The following is a 13,391-nucleotide window of genomic DNA, read 5'->3' as shown; positions in this document are numbered from 1 at the left end:
CTGCAAGAAACCATTTGGTTGAGTTAAAAGACGTAACTATATAATGTGATTTATTAAAATTGTATCCCGAGATAAGATAAATTATTAATCCAGTAAAAGTTAGACTTCATCCTGCTTTGTTTTTATTTTTTAGGATCAACCTATGCAGTAACAGTCTTCCCCTTCCCACTGCCTTTCTCACATATCATCTTGGTTCCCAGAGATGAATGAGAAACTGAATTGAAATGGAATTTTCTCAAAGGTGCAGGTGTGAGCTTACATGTGTGCTTGTGGTGGGGACAGCATTTTAAAGTGTGTGATCACTGACCATAGAATGAAGCTGTATTAGTTGGAGTTATTTCCATTCTGTTAGACTATACCATAAGATCCTATCTTCTCTGCTAGGGCTCTTTAGAATTGGAAAAGCAACGGAGTGACTCATATATCTGAATCAAGATCCAGTAGAGCTACTAATTTTATCTATGAAAACACAGAGCTACAAATGTTCTTTTTTCTCCAAAGCCACCTCTTTCTTAATGAGAAAGATGAAAGTGTAGGGCAAATTATTCTGTCCTAGAGCATAAACAATGAAATAGAGGTGGGCAAGCTTGACTCCATGTTTATCTTTTAAATATGGTTCATGTGCTCATCAACTACTATCTTTCCCTTTTTAGTTTCTGGGGCTTCCCACGTGACTCAATGGTAAAGAATCCACCTGCCAATGCAGGAGACACAGGAGATGCAGGTTTAATCCCTGCTTTGGGAATATCCCTTGGAGTAGGAAATGGCAACCTGCTCCAGTATTTCTTGCCTGGGAAATTACATGGACAGAGGAGCATGGTGGGCTGCTACAGTTCTTGAGGTCACAAAAAGTCAGACATGTCTGAGCGACTGAGCATGCACATGCTTGTGAGAGTACACAGTTCACTTGAATCATGAAGATGGACTAGGGAGAACTGTAGTGAATACAGGTTATTAAAAGCAGCTCAGAAGAACTTTACATCCAGTGGCCACTTATGCAGGTTAAGATTGTGTAAACTGTGTCTGAATACATCTGTCAATCACTTTCCTGAATTTAACTGAAAACGTTTTTTAACTCCTATTTATTCTCAAGGAGATAATGGTAAATTCGCTTAAATTTGTTCCAGATAAAATGCATACAAAAGGCATTCCTTTATATCTTTAATTTTCCTCTGAAAAGTGTACTTATTACTTTTTCTCTTTTTAATTACCTGGCTGGAAGCCATTGAGTATCTCTCCCAGAATCCTGCTTCTAGCTATGGTCCCAGAGTTTCAGAGTAATTTTGCTGGTGAAAAACATGTTTTCCTTTAACCAGTCCAAATACTAGAATTACGTAATTAGTCTACCCGTGATGACATATGACAAGAATGTTTTATTTTACATATATTTTTAACTCAGTACCTCAGAGGTGTCATCTGAATAGCCAGATGCATGGGCATGGAATGTTACTTATTTTCTCCTTTATATTTCCAAATGTTTTACTGCAAAAAACTTTTTAATTTTATTATTGCATGTGTTTATTTTCCTTTTTAAAAATAATTAGTGACCAGTTTATTCTTTTTCTAATTATCTCTGGGTGAGGAAAATGAGCCTCTCCAAATCAACTTTATATAATAATTTTATCTCTGATAGTGTGAAATACAAAGCACACTAGTTCTCAATGCTGTTTTCCCATTTGTTTTTCTTAATAAATATTCAGACGCTCTCAAATCTGCTTTCAGATATGTTATATTGTACATTGTTTATAATGATATTCCCTGTTTTCAAAATCTGTATTTGAATGTCATTGCAAATGTATAGATTTCAAGTGTGGGTAGCATCCTTATCTTCAAGTATGTACATGAATCCTTTTGCAAATGAATTATGAACCTTTTTTCTACCTGTGTTTCCCTTCCCTGCATATCACTATCTACCCCAAAACAAATTCTGAAAGATGCTCATGTGGTGTCTGTGAGGAGTCTTAGATTACATTTATGCATTTTTAAAGTTCTGTAAAATCAATGTGTACAGAGGTGTGGCCGATGATGGATCACACTCATTCTTCCCTGAACACAGATCTTGAGAAAAATATAAATCCTTGTTAAAATTAACTGGATTATTGTACAATTTACACACTTAAAATTCTAAGTTTGCTAAAAGCATGCAAAGTAAACTTGTATATGCTAGAATTTCTCACAAAGGAATATATTATTGAAGAGACAGTATTATGTTCTTATTTCTTTGCACACAGGATAAAATAATATTTTTACTTGTAAGACAACATTAGTAAGGATATTTACATAAGATGCAACTGTTATAACAAGCTTTTAGAATCAAATGGTTTCTTCCTTCAAAACTATATATTTGTATGCAAATATGTCACAAACATAGTCTTTGTCTTGCAGAAAGTCTTACTTATTATAAACAACATAATACAGCTTGGTACAGGCAAGCCTCAACAAATATTTATGCAGCAATTCTCAGGAGAAAAGAAAACCAAAATTCTGAACAAAAGCATTAAGATACTTACATTTGCATCTTATCTGTTATGTTACATATATATGTTGATTGAAAAATTATGTATATGTTTGTTGAAATATAATGATCTAAAAGTTAAAAACATGATTCTTAAATAAATATAAAATGCATGCATTCATGCTTAGCTGTATTAGACTCTTTGCAACCCCATGGACTATAGCCTGCCAGACTCCTCTGTCCATGGAATTTCTAAAGCAAGAATACTGGAGTGGGTTGCCATTTTCTTCTCCAGAAGATCTTCCTGACCCAGGGATTGAACACATGATTCTTGCACTGCAGGTGGGTTCTTTACCACTGAGCCACTCGGGAAGCCCATAAAATGTATGCTGCTGCTGCTGCTGCTAAGTCACTTCAGTCGTGCCCGACTCTGTGAGACCCCATAGATGGCAGCCGACCAGGCTCTCCCGTCCCTGGGATTCTCCAGGCAAGAACACTGGAGTGGGTTGCCATTTCCTTCTCCAATGTGTGAAAGTGAAAAGTGAAAGTGAAGTCGCTCAGTCATGTCCGACTCGTAGCGACTCCATGGACTGTAGCCCACCAGGCTCATCCATCCATGGGATTTTCTAGGCAAGAGTACTGGAGTGGCTTGCCATTGCCTTCTCCGATAAAATGTATCAGTTCAGTTCAGTTCAGTCGCTCAGTCGTGTCCAACTCTTTGCGACCCCATGAATCACAGCATGCCAGGCCTCCCTGTCCATCACCAACTCCCAGAGTTCACTCAAACTCATGTCCATAGAGTCGGTGATGCCATCCAGCCATCTCATTCTCTGTCATCCCCGTCTCCTCCCACCCCCAATCCCTCCTAGCATCAGACTCTTTTCCAGTGAGTCAACTCTTTGCATGAGGTGGCCAAAGTATTGGAGTTTCAGCTTTAGCATCAGTCCTTCCAATGAACACCCAGGACTGAGCTCCGTTAGAATGGACTGGTTGGATTTCCTTGCAGTCCAAGGGACTCTCAAGAGTTTTCTCCAGCACCACAGTTATAAAGCATCAATTCTTCGGCGATCAGCTTGATAAAATGTATCCGTTCCGTTCCGTCGCTCAGTCGTGTCCGACTCTTTGCGACCCTGTGGACTGTAGCCTACCAGGCTTCTCCATCCATGGGATTCTCCAGGCAAGAATACTGGAGTGGGTTACCGTTTCCTTCTCCAGGGGATCTTCCCGACCCAGGGATCGAACCCGGGTCTCCCGTATTGGAGGCAGATGCTTTAACCTCTGAGCCACCAAGATAAAATGTATAGGTATTGACAATTTCATTTGACCCACTGATTAAAAAGGACACCAGTGAGTTGGTAAGGTTTTATCAAAGAACAATTGAGGAGGGGAGTAGTTATGAAAACTTAATAAAAGAATTCAGGGTAAGTTTTCTGTTAAATATAAGACTGGTTAATATCTTTTGGGGCAAATAACTACAACTGTTGGACCTAACTTTTCTACAGGGAGTTATTTTGTAACTCCACTAAATCTAATATTTTTATCAGTAGGAAACAGCAAGTAGAATGAAGAACATTTCCTTACATAATCTTTGGGTAGACTTGTTAAGGGTTTTCCTGGTGGCTCAGATAGTAAAGAATTCACTTGTAATGCAGGAGACCTGGGTTTGATCCCTGAGTTAGGAAAATTCCCTGGAGGAGGGCATGACAACCCATTCCAGTATTCTTGCCTGGAGAATCCCCATGGAAAGAGGAGTCTGGTGGGCTACAGTCCATGGGGTCTCAAAGAGTATAACAGTCTGCTTTCCTTACCACGCCCCACCTGTAGTTGCTCTTGTGCTGTGCTATGCAGTGTTGTCCGACTCTTGGTGCCCCCATGGATTATAGCCCACCATGCTCCTCTGTCCACGGAATTTCCTAGGCAAGTATACTAGAGTGTTCTGACATTTCCTCCTCCAGGGGATCTTCCCAACTCAGGGATGAGCCCACATCAGTTGTGTCTCCTGCATTGACTGATGGATTCTTTACTGCTGCACCATCTGGGAAGCCTTATCTTACTATATTTTCTTCATATCCTTTTCTTACTGTCTAAAATTATTATGTGTACTTATTTGTTTGATATTAAATTTCTCTGGCTCCCCCAAATATAAATTCTGTGAAGACTAGGACTTGTCCTTATTAGTTCATTTCTATATTTATGGCATGAAGAATAAATAATACAATTTAGTAGGAGGTTAGTAACGTTTGTTGATTAAATAAAAGTTTTGTTTGTTGTACAGATATTCTACTCTAAAGAACCTAAAGCACCAGCGATAAATCCATGCCTAGACAGAGTCTTACATATTTAATTTCATGTCTATTGGAAGAAGGTAGAAGCAAATCCTACTAATTTAAAAAAAAAAATTAACACCCTGAAATCTGGGTAATGTGCGTGACTATACCCAATCATGAAAAGACATAACCTGAAAGGAGTAATTCATTTCTCTTTCTTTATGTACCAATGACTGCCTAATACACAGATACTATTTTGGACCCTTGTGGCTCAGACAGAGAAGAAACCGCCTGCAATGCAGGAGACCTGGGTTTGATCCCTGCATCAGGATGATCCCTTGGAGTATTCCAGTATTCTTGCCTGGAGAATTCAATGGACGAAGGAGCATGGCAGGCTATAGTCCATGGGGCTGCAAAGAGTTGGACATGACTGACACTAACAATTCACTTCACTTTCAATATATATCCTCTTGCAATTCTTCTCAGCATTAACGTAAGGTTATCTTCTACTGACCTTTTTTGTTTTTTACCCTTATGTCAATATTGACATATCTCATACCATTATATTGAAAAAAACTGATAATTTAATGACTTTATATCATACATCTGAATATTGTATTGAAATTCAAAGCCACTTATTTATAATTTAAATCAATTATTTTAATCAATAAAAATATGCTGACCAATAAATATCAAAGGATTATAATAAATCCATGGACCATTATGTTTCTTATCAGTTTTGTCCACTGAGCTGCTGTTGACCCTTGCATATTCAGTAACATTTTCTTTTTAATTTTTTTTTAACAAGTAATAAAACAAGAAAGTATGAGTACAGCAGTATTTTCTGACACCAGAAATGCTCTAGGATTGTCCTAGATTTTTCCTTCCTCAGGTTGAGAATCGGCTAGATCTGAAGGAATCCAGCTTCCTCTTATTGAAGCATGGTATTTAGAAACCCAGCACCTAGGGGCTGGATCCATTCATTGCCACAGGGCTGGCACTGTTTCTAGCTCCTCTCAGTTTACAGATAGAGGAACATAGGTACAAATATGTATGCACTGCAGTAATGCATGTATACATCTACCTATATGTCTGTCTATCCATCTCTGATCTATCACGAGTTTATATCGGTATGTTTAATTCAAAAGCAGTACAACCATGTTCTCTTGGTTATCTCTACATTTTCACTGGATCTTTACCCATACACAACCTTCATATGCAAATAATTTCAGAACTACTAACCCATGTCTTTGTGCTTTGTTATCAGCAGCTTCAATATCATATATAGTGTTAAAGTTTTTATATTTTACATAATTTTCAAATAAGCATTTTGATATCTGACAGTATTATTTTTTTAATGCTGCCATTATTTCTTCAACTATCTCTTTGCCCTTCTGTCTATGGGATTCCAATTATACATATTTTGTAAGTTTTATATTGACATACAGACCTTGAAACTTTTATTTTTAAAGTTATTTTTCTCTTTGTATTTTCACTGATCTAATTTCCACTGGGAATTCCCAGGTGGCGCTGGTGGTATAGAACCCACCTGCCAATACAGGAGATGTAAGAGATGTGAGTTTAATCCCTGGGTCAGGAAGATCCCCTGGAGGAGGGCATGGCAACCCACTCCAGTAATTGTGCTTGGAGGATCCCACGGACAGAGGAGCCTGGCAAGCCACAGTCCATAGGGTGGCAAAGAGTAGGAAATGACCGAAGCAACTTAGCACACATACATAATTTCCACTGACCTATTTTTAGTCTGTTGATTCTTTCTTTGGCTGGTTTGCCTCTACTGATACACACGCACATGTCTCTATTACTGTTATGTCTCATGATTTTCATTTGAAAAAGGCATATGTCATGTAGAATTGTAGAGACTGAAATAAACAGTATTTATGTCAGGAATGATCACACCTTTTATTTTTCCTGATAGACCTTCCATGTGGGGGGTTGAGTTAACTTCTGTAGATTTGGGTGGGAACTGAGATGTGATCACTGTCTTTACACATTTGCAATTCAAGCTTAAATTCTTATAGAGACACCTAGAAATCTGTATGAGAGTTGATTTCACAGAGAAAGCACTTCTACTCAGTTTTGACTGAGATTTTTGTGCTCTCCGTCAGAGAGGATATCTTTGTGCCCTCTTTCTCCTTTCCTACTCTTCCCAAGGAATTGTCTGAGGGCTTAGTATTTAATCCTTTAGCTTGCTAATGGTGAAGTTGAATGGTTCTGTGAAGCTGAGGTTGAATGGTTTTATGAAGACCTACCCATCCCAGTATACTGGCCTGGAGAATCCAGTGGACTCCATAGTGCATGAGGTTGCAAAAGTTGGACACAAATGAGCAAATTTCACACACTCACTCACTCATGAAGACTCAAAACCTTCTAGAACTAACACCATAAAAAAGATGTCCTTTTCATGATAGGGGACTGTAATGCAAAAGTAGGAAATCAAGAAATACCTAGAAATAAAAGACAAGTTTGGCCTTTGAGTACAAAATGAAGCAGGGCAAAAGCTAACAGAGTTTTGCAAGAAAATATACTGGTTATAGCAAAAACCCATTTCCAACAATGCGTGAGACAACCCTACACATGAACATCACCAGATGGTCAATATTGAAATCAAGTTGATTATATTCTTTGCAGCCAAAGATGGAAAAGCTCTATACAGTCTGCAAAAACAAACAAACAAGAAAAATCTGTGGCTCAGATCAAGAACTTCTAATTGCAAAATTCAGACTTAAATTGAAAAAACAGGAGAAACTACTAGGCTATTCAGGTATGATCAAAATCAAATCCCTTATGACTATACAATAGATGTCACAAATAGATTCAAGTGATTAGATCTGTTAGAATGTCTGAAGAACTATGGACGGAGGTTCATAACACTGTACTGGAGGCAGTGATCAAAACCATTCGCAAGAGGAAGAAATGAAAAGAGACAAAATGGTTGTCTGAGGAGGACTTACAAATAGCTGAGAAAAGAAGAGAAGCTAAAGGCAAAGGAGTAAAGGAAAGATAAAACCCATCTGAATGCAGAGATCCAAAGAACAGCAAGGAGAGGAAAGAAAGCCTTCCTCAGTGATCAGTGCAAAGAAAAAAGGAAAACAAAAGAACACAAAAGACTAGAGATCTCTTCAAGAAAAATAGAGATACTAAGGGAACATTTCATGCAGAAATGGACACAATAAAGGACAGAAATGGTATGGACCTAACAGCTTACTCCTTGGAAGGAAAGTTATGACCAACCTAGATAGTATATTAAAAAGCAGAGACATTACATTGCCAACAAAGGTCCGTCTAGTCAAGGTTATGTTTTTTCCAGTGGTCATGTATGGATGTGAGAGTTGGTCTGTGAAGAAGGCTGATCGCTGAAGAATTGATGCTTTTGAACTGTGGTGCTGGAGAAGACTCTTGAGATTCCCTTGGACTGCAAGGAGATCCAACCATTCCATTCCAAAGGAGATCAACCCTGGGTGTTCATTGGAAGGACTGATGCTAAAGCTGAAACTCCAATACTTTGGCCACTTCATGCGACGAGTTGACTCACTGGAAAAGACTCTGATGCTGGGAAGGATTGGGGGCAGGAGGAAAAGGGGACGACAGAGAATGAGATGGCTGGATGGCATCACCGACTCGATGGACGTGAGTTTGAGTGAACTCTGGGAGTTGGTGATGGGCAGGGAGGTCTGGCATGCTGTGATTCATGGGGTCGCAAAGAGTCGAACATGACTGAGCGACTGAACTGAAGTGAACTGAACAGAAGCAGAAGATATTATGAAGAGATGGCAAGAATACACAGAAGAACTATAAAAAGAAAAAGATCTTAATGACCCAGATAACCATAAGGGTGTGATTCACCTAGAGCCAGATATCCTGCAATGTGAAGTCAAGTGAGCCTTGGGAAGCATTAGTATGAAAAAAGCTAATGGAGGTGATGGAATTCCAGCAGAGGTATTTCAAATCTTAAAAGATGATCCTGTGAAAGTCCTGCAGTCAATATGCCAGCAAATTTGGAAACAGCAGTGGCCACAGGGCTGGAAAAGGTCAGTTTTCATCCTGATCCCAAAGAATAGCAATGTCAAAGAAATTTCAAACAATTACACAATTGCACTTATTTCACATGCTAGCAAAGTAATGCTCAAAATTCTTCAAACCAGGCTTCAACAGTATGTGAACCAAGAATTTCCAGATGTTCAAGCTGGATTTAGAAAAGACAGAGGAATCAGAGATCAAAATGCCAGCATCCAGTGGTTCATAGAAAAAGCAAGAGAATTCCAGAAAAGAATCTACATCTGCCTCATTGACTGCACTGAAGCATTTGACTGTGGATCTCAACAAGCTGTGGAAAATTGTTAAAGAGATGGGAATACCAGACCACCTTACCCGATTCCTGCAAAACCTGTTTCCAAGTCAAGAATCTACAGTTAGAACCAGACATGGATCAATGGACTGGTTCAAAATTGGGAAAGGAGCATGTAAAGACTGTATATTGCCCCCCTGCTTATTGAAATTCTATACAGAGTACATCATGCAAAATGCCAGGCTAGATGAAGCCCAAGCTGGAATCAAGATTGCTGGGAGAAATATCAATAACCTCAGATATGCAGATAATACCACCCTTATGGCAGAAAGAGAAGAGGAACTAATGAGCCTCTTGGTGAAAGTGAAAGAGGAGACTGAAAAAGCTAGCTTAAAATTCAACATTCAGAAAACTAATATGTTATTCTGTCCGATAAGTTCATGGCAAATAGATGGGGAAACAATGGAAACAGTGACAACTTTCCATTCTTGGGCTCCAAAATCACTGCAGATGTTGACTGCAACAATGAAAATAAAAGATGCTTGCTCCTTGAAAGAAAAGCTATGACCATCCTAGATAGCATATTAAAAAGCAGAGACATCACTTTACCAACAGAGGTCCATCTAATCAAAGCTATGGTTTTTCAGTAGTCATATAGGAATGTGAGAGTTGGACCATAAAGGAGGTTGAGTGCTAATGAATTGATGCTTTTGAACTGTGGTTTTGGTGAAGACTCTTGAGAGTTCCTTGGACTGCAAGGAGATCAAACTAGTGAATCCTACAGGAAATCAACTCTGAATATTTATTGTAAGGTCAGATGCTGAAGCTGAAGCTCCAATTCTTTGGCCACCTGATGTGAACAGCTGACTCACTGGAAAAGACCCTGAAGCTGGGAAAGATATAAGGCAAGAGGAGAGGGGATAATAGAGGAGAGACGGTTGGATGGCATCACTGACTCAATGGAAATGAGTTTGAGCAAGCTCTGGGAGATGGTGATGAACAGGGAAACCTGGTTCGATGCAGTCTACGGGGTCACAAAGAGTTGGACACGACTGAGTGGCTGAACAGTGACAAAAGCTTATTAATGAGGGATCGTGGGGAGTCTGTGTCTCTGTTCTGAAGAACCACCTTTGGCTTAGACAGGTTGGAGTCCCCAGGTCTTGTGGATCTGGCCTTCTTGGGTTTCCTGCCACCCTCCCTCCTCCATGAACTGTGGGATCAGAGAATTTTTTACTTCCCTACTTTCTCTCTGTAGCTGCCCTACATTATTACCAGTGCAATAAAAACAACAGTGTTCACTCGCTTTCTTTCACAGATTAAAGTCTCTTTCCCATTTTAGAAAAAGGAGGGATGGACGTGGGCAGAGGCTCATTTCCTTCTCAGAAGCTGCTCTTCTCCTTTCTGGCCCATTCATTGTGGGCACCTCTTAGTACCTATTATTTTCTGGAAGTGTCCAGTGGGATTCCCTCAACCCTGCAGTTCCCATGGTTTTCATTCTCCCACCAGTGACCCTATATATTACTGATTTTTCATTATCTCAAGATGAACTCTTTTTAATCTGTATCTAGTTGTATTAATTTTGAATGACTATATGTTCCCCTGTCCTCTCTACTTGAAGGCACCATGTGCCTTGTGTTGCTTTAGAATTTAAACCTTTAGATTTCTCTGTATTGGATAAATACATGAATTAGAAGTTTGTTGAGTGTTTGTTGTTGTTGTTGATGTCAGAGTGGGGATGATATTCCTTTGAGCTCTCTACATCCTGGAAGCTGGAATTCTCTAACTTTCAGTACACAATTGTTTACCTGCCATATTTCTCTGGCATTTCTCTCTTGCATATTCAGTTTTCTTGGCTAATGTGAGAATTTCTAAGATATTTCCCTAAGCCCTTTTTCATCCCACACGATGCATTTTCATTGAGTAATTTTATTTGCTTTCTGTGTCATCAGGTGGTTTTTATATGCAAAAACCCAGATTAAATCTTTCTCTCCAGATAGAAGCATATCTAACTGCTTACTTTGAAAAGTCTCCCGAGATATCTCCTGGCATCCAAACTGAACATACACAAATTTAACTTTTAATTCTCTTTACATTCCAGAATCTACTCCTCCATCAAACAACACTGCCACCATACAACTTTCCGTCTGTGCCTGCAATGTGGGAGTCATCCACAGTTAGTCTCTTCCATAACCCTCAGATCTAATCTGGTGCTATGTTCTTTGTATTTTATAACATCAATAATTTTGTAATTCTTCCTTCCCAAAGGCTTCATTCTGCAGCCTACAGCTACTTGGTTTATGTCTCCGGAGCAGACATTATCTTCATCAAGGCCAGATTGGTCTTTCTAAACCAGGGATTAGCAAACCACAGCCCACAAGTCAAATTCCACACCACTGTTTTGTAAATTGCATGCCCTTACATATCATATATTGTCCACAGCTCCATTCGAACTACAATGTTAGAACATAGTAGTTTCAAAGAAATAGTATTTCAAGCAAATACTTTTTAAAAATTTTTTTACTAGCTGGACCTTTAAAAAAAAATGACCAACCTCTATCTAAACTTTGAAACACCCATCCTCTTGCTTTTTCTTGGAGTCCGGTTTCTCTCTGCCAAAGAGAAAGTGCTTCAGTGTAGTTCACATCTTCGCAATTTGACCTGTGCCTCCTTTTCCGTTCTCTCTCATTATTGCTTTCTCCCAGTAACAAGGTAATGCACTAAAACACCTGCAGGTTCCTGCAATGTCACATTCCCACACTCCTCCCAGCCTTTGCTCATATGCTTTTCCTCTTCCTGCAAACTTCCTCCTGAGACACACTCTTTAAATCCCTCAACATAGTTTCAGTCCTTTGGCATTGTTGCACATTTTCTCAGATCTCTGGTTTACAATAACACTAAGGAATTATTCTGTTACAACAGTTATGACATTTTTAATGTTATTTAATGGCTTTGAACTTCCATTTCCTTCACTTATCTCTAAGTTGCTTATGGCTAGTTACTCGTCACTCGGTCAATACAACTGGGAGGAACCATGTTTCGCACAGAAGATGCATCAGAAACCTGGAATATGTTTCAACATAGGAAAATCAATAATTCAGTGATTTTTTTTCCTTTTTTGTAGTCTCCAATTGAATGCATCCTGATTCTTGTTTTGGGATAAAAGCCAAATCAAATTTGATTTTTCCAACCTTATGGAACTCATACCCAAAATAAATCTTTACTTTAAGGAGATAATCATGTAATTCATTTACTAAAAAGAAAAAAATATATAAAATACTCTGCATTCAATAGTAATTCATCCCTATAACATTCAAGTATTACTTAATTTTTGTTATTTATAAATACATTAGAATAGACTCTTCGGTTCTGCAAATTTTAGCTGGAAAACATTTAAATTAATTATTTCTGCAGATATTTTTACATCTGCAATTTTAAAATAATTGCATGATATATATCCTTCAACATAATTATTATTTCCTCCCTGATAAAATATCCTCTGAATAATTTTCACACAACAAGATTAAAGCTGAAAATTTTATATATCTGTTAGAGATTCCTCTGGTTGGAAATGATAGTAGTGTAACATATAAATACATTTTTATCTGTCTTTCTGTATATCCAGCTTATAGGATTTCTCCTTTTGTAATAATAATAATAATACTGTATTTCAAAAGTCAATGAGACTAGTACACTGTATGTTCCAATATTATAAACAATAATATCCAGAAGCAATGTTTATGAACATTTATTAACTCTTTACTTAGGAATGTGATGAAGAAGCATTTATTTTATGTATATCCGGTAGAAGGAATCACAAAGGTTTACTTGAGAAAATATTAAATTGTATTGTAATACGTATGACTTCTGAGACATTTATTTATAGGTATCAATATGATTTCTGTTATATATTTAAAGTAAGAAGAAATTAATGCAGTAACACAAGGAGGGAAAATCCTTCTTTATCTTAGTTCATCTATACTATCTTAGTACTACTATTTTCAATTGGTTATTAAGTGATAACATACCCCAGCAGGGGAACATGAGATCATATTAGAGCAATCTCATTAGCAGAACCCTCCTGAGAAAAGGACACTGTTCTAGCTGATTCTTAAACTTTTTCCAATTAACCTGCCTTAGGTCTTATTTTTGTGTTCCATACATTCTTTTTTTTAATGTAACACCCAATATACTTAATTTAAAATGCCCATTTTTTTATCTTAATAGTTATGATTTTAGATGGTACACACAAACAGGACTTTCTACCTTTACGAAAATGCAATGAGATATAAATATATAGTATTAAAATGTACATGTATCTACATATAAACTCTTGATGAGAGAGAAAATTTAGCATAGCAAAGGA

This window comes from Moschus berezovskii, chromosome 26, assembly GCF_049115385.1.
Source record: "Moschus berezovskii isolate FMDL1 chromosome 26, NW_MosBer_1.0, whole genome shotgun sequence".
NCBI lineage: Eukaryota > Metazoa > Chordata > Mammalia > Artiodactyla > Moschidae > Moschus > Moschus berezovskii.
This window is presented reverse-complemented; position numbering follows the sequence as displayed.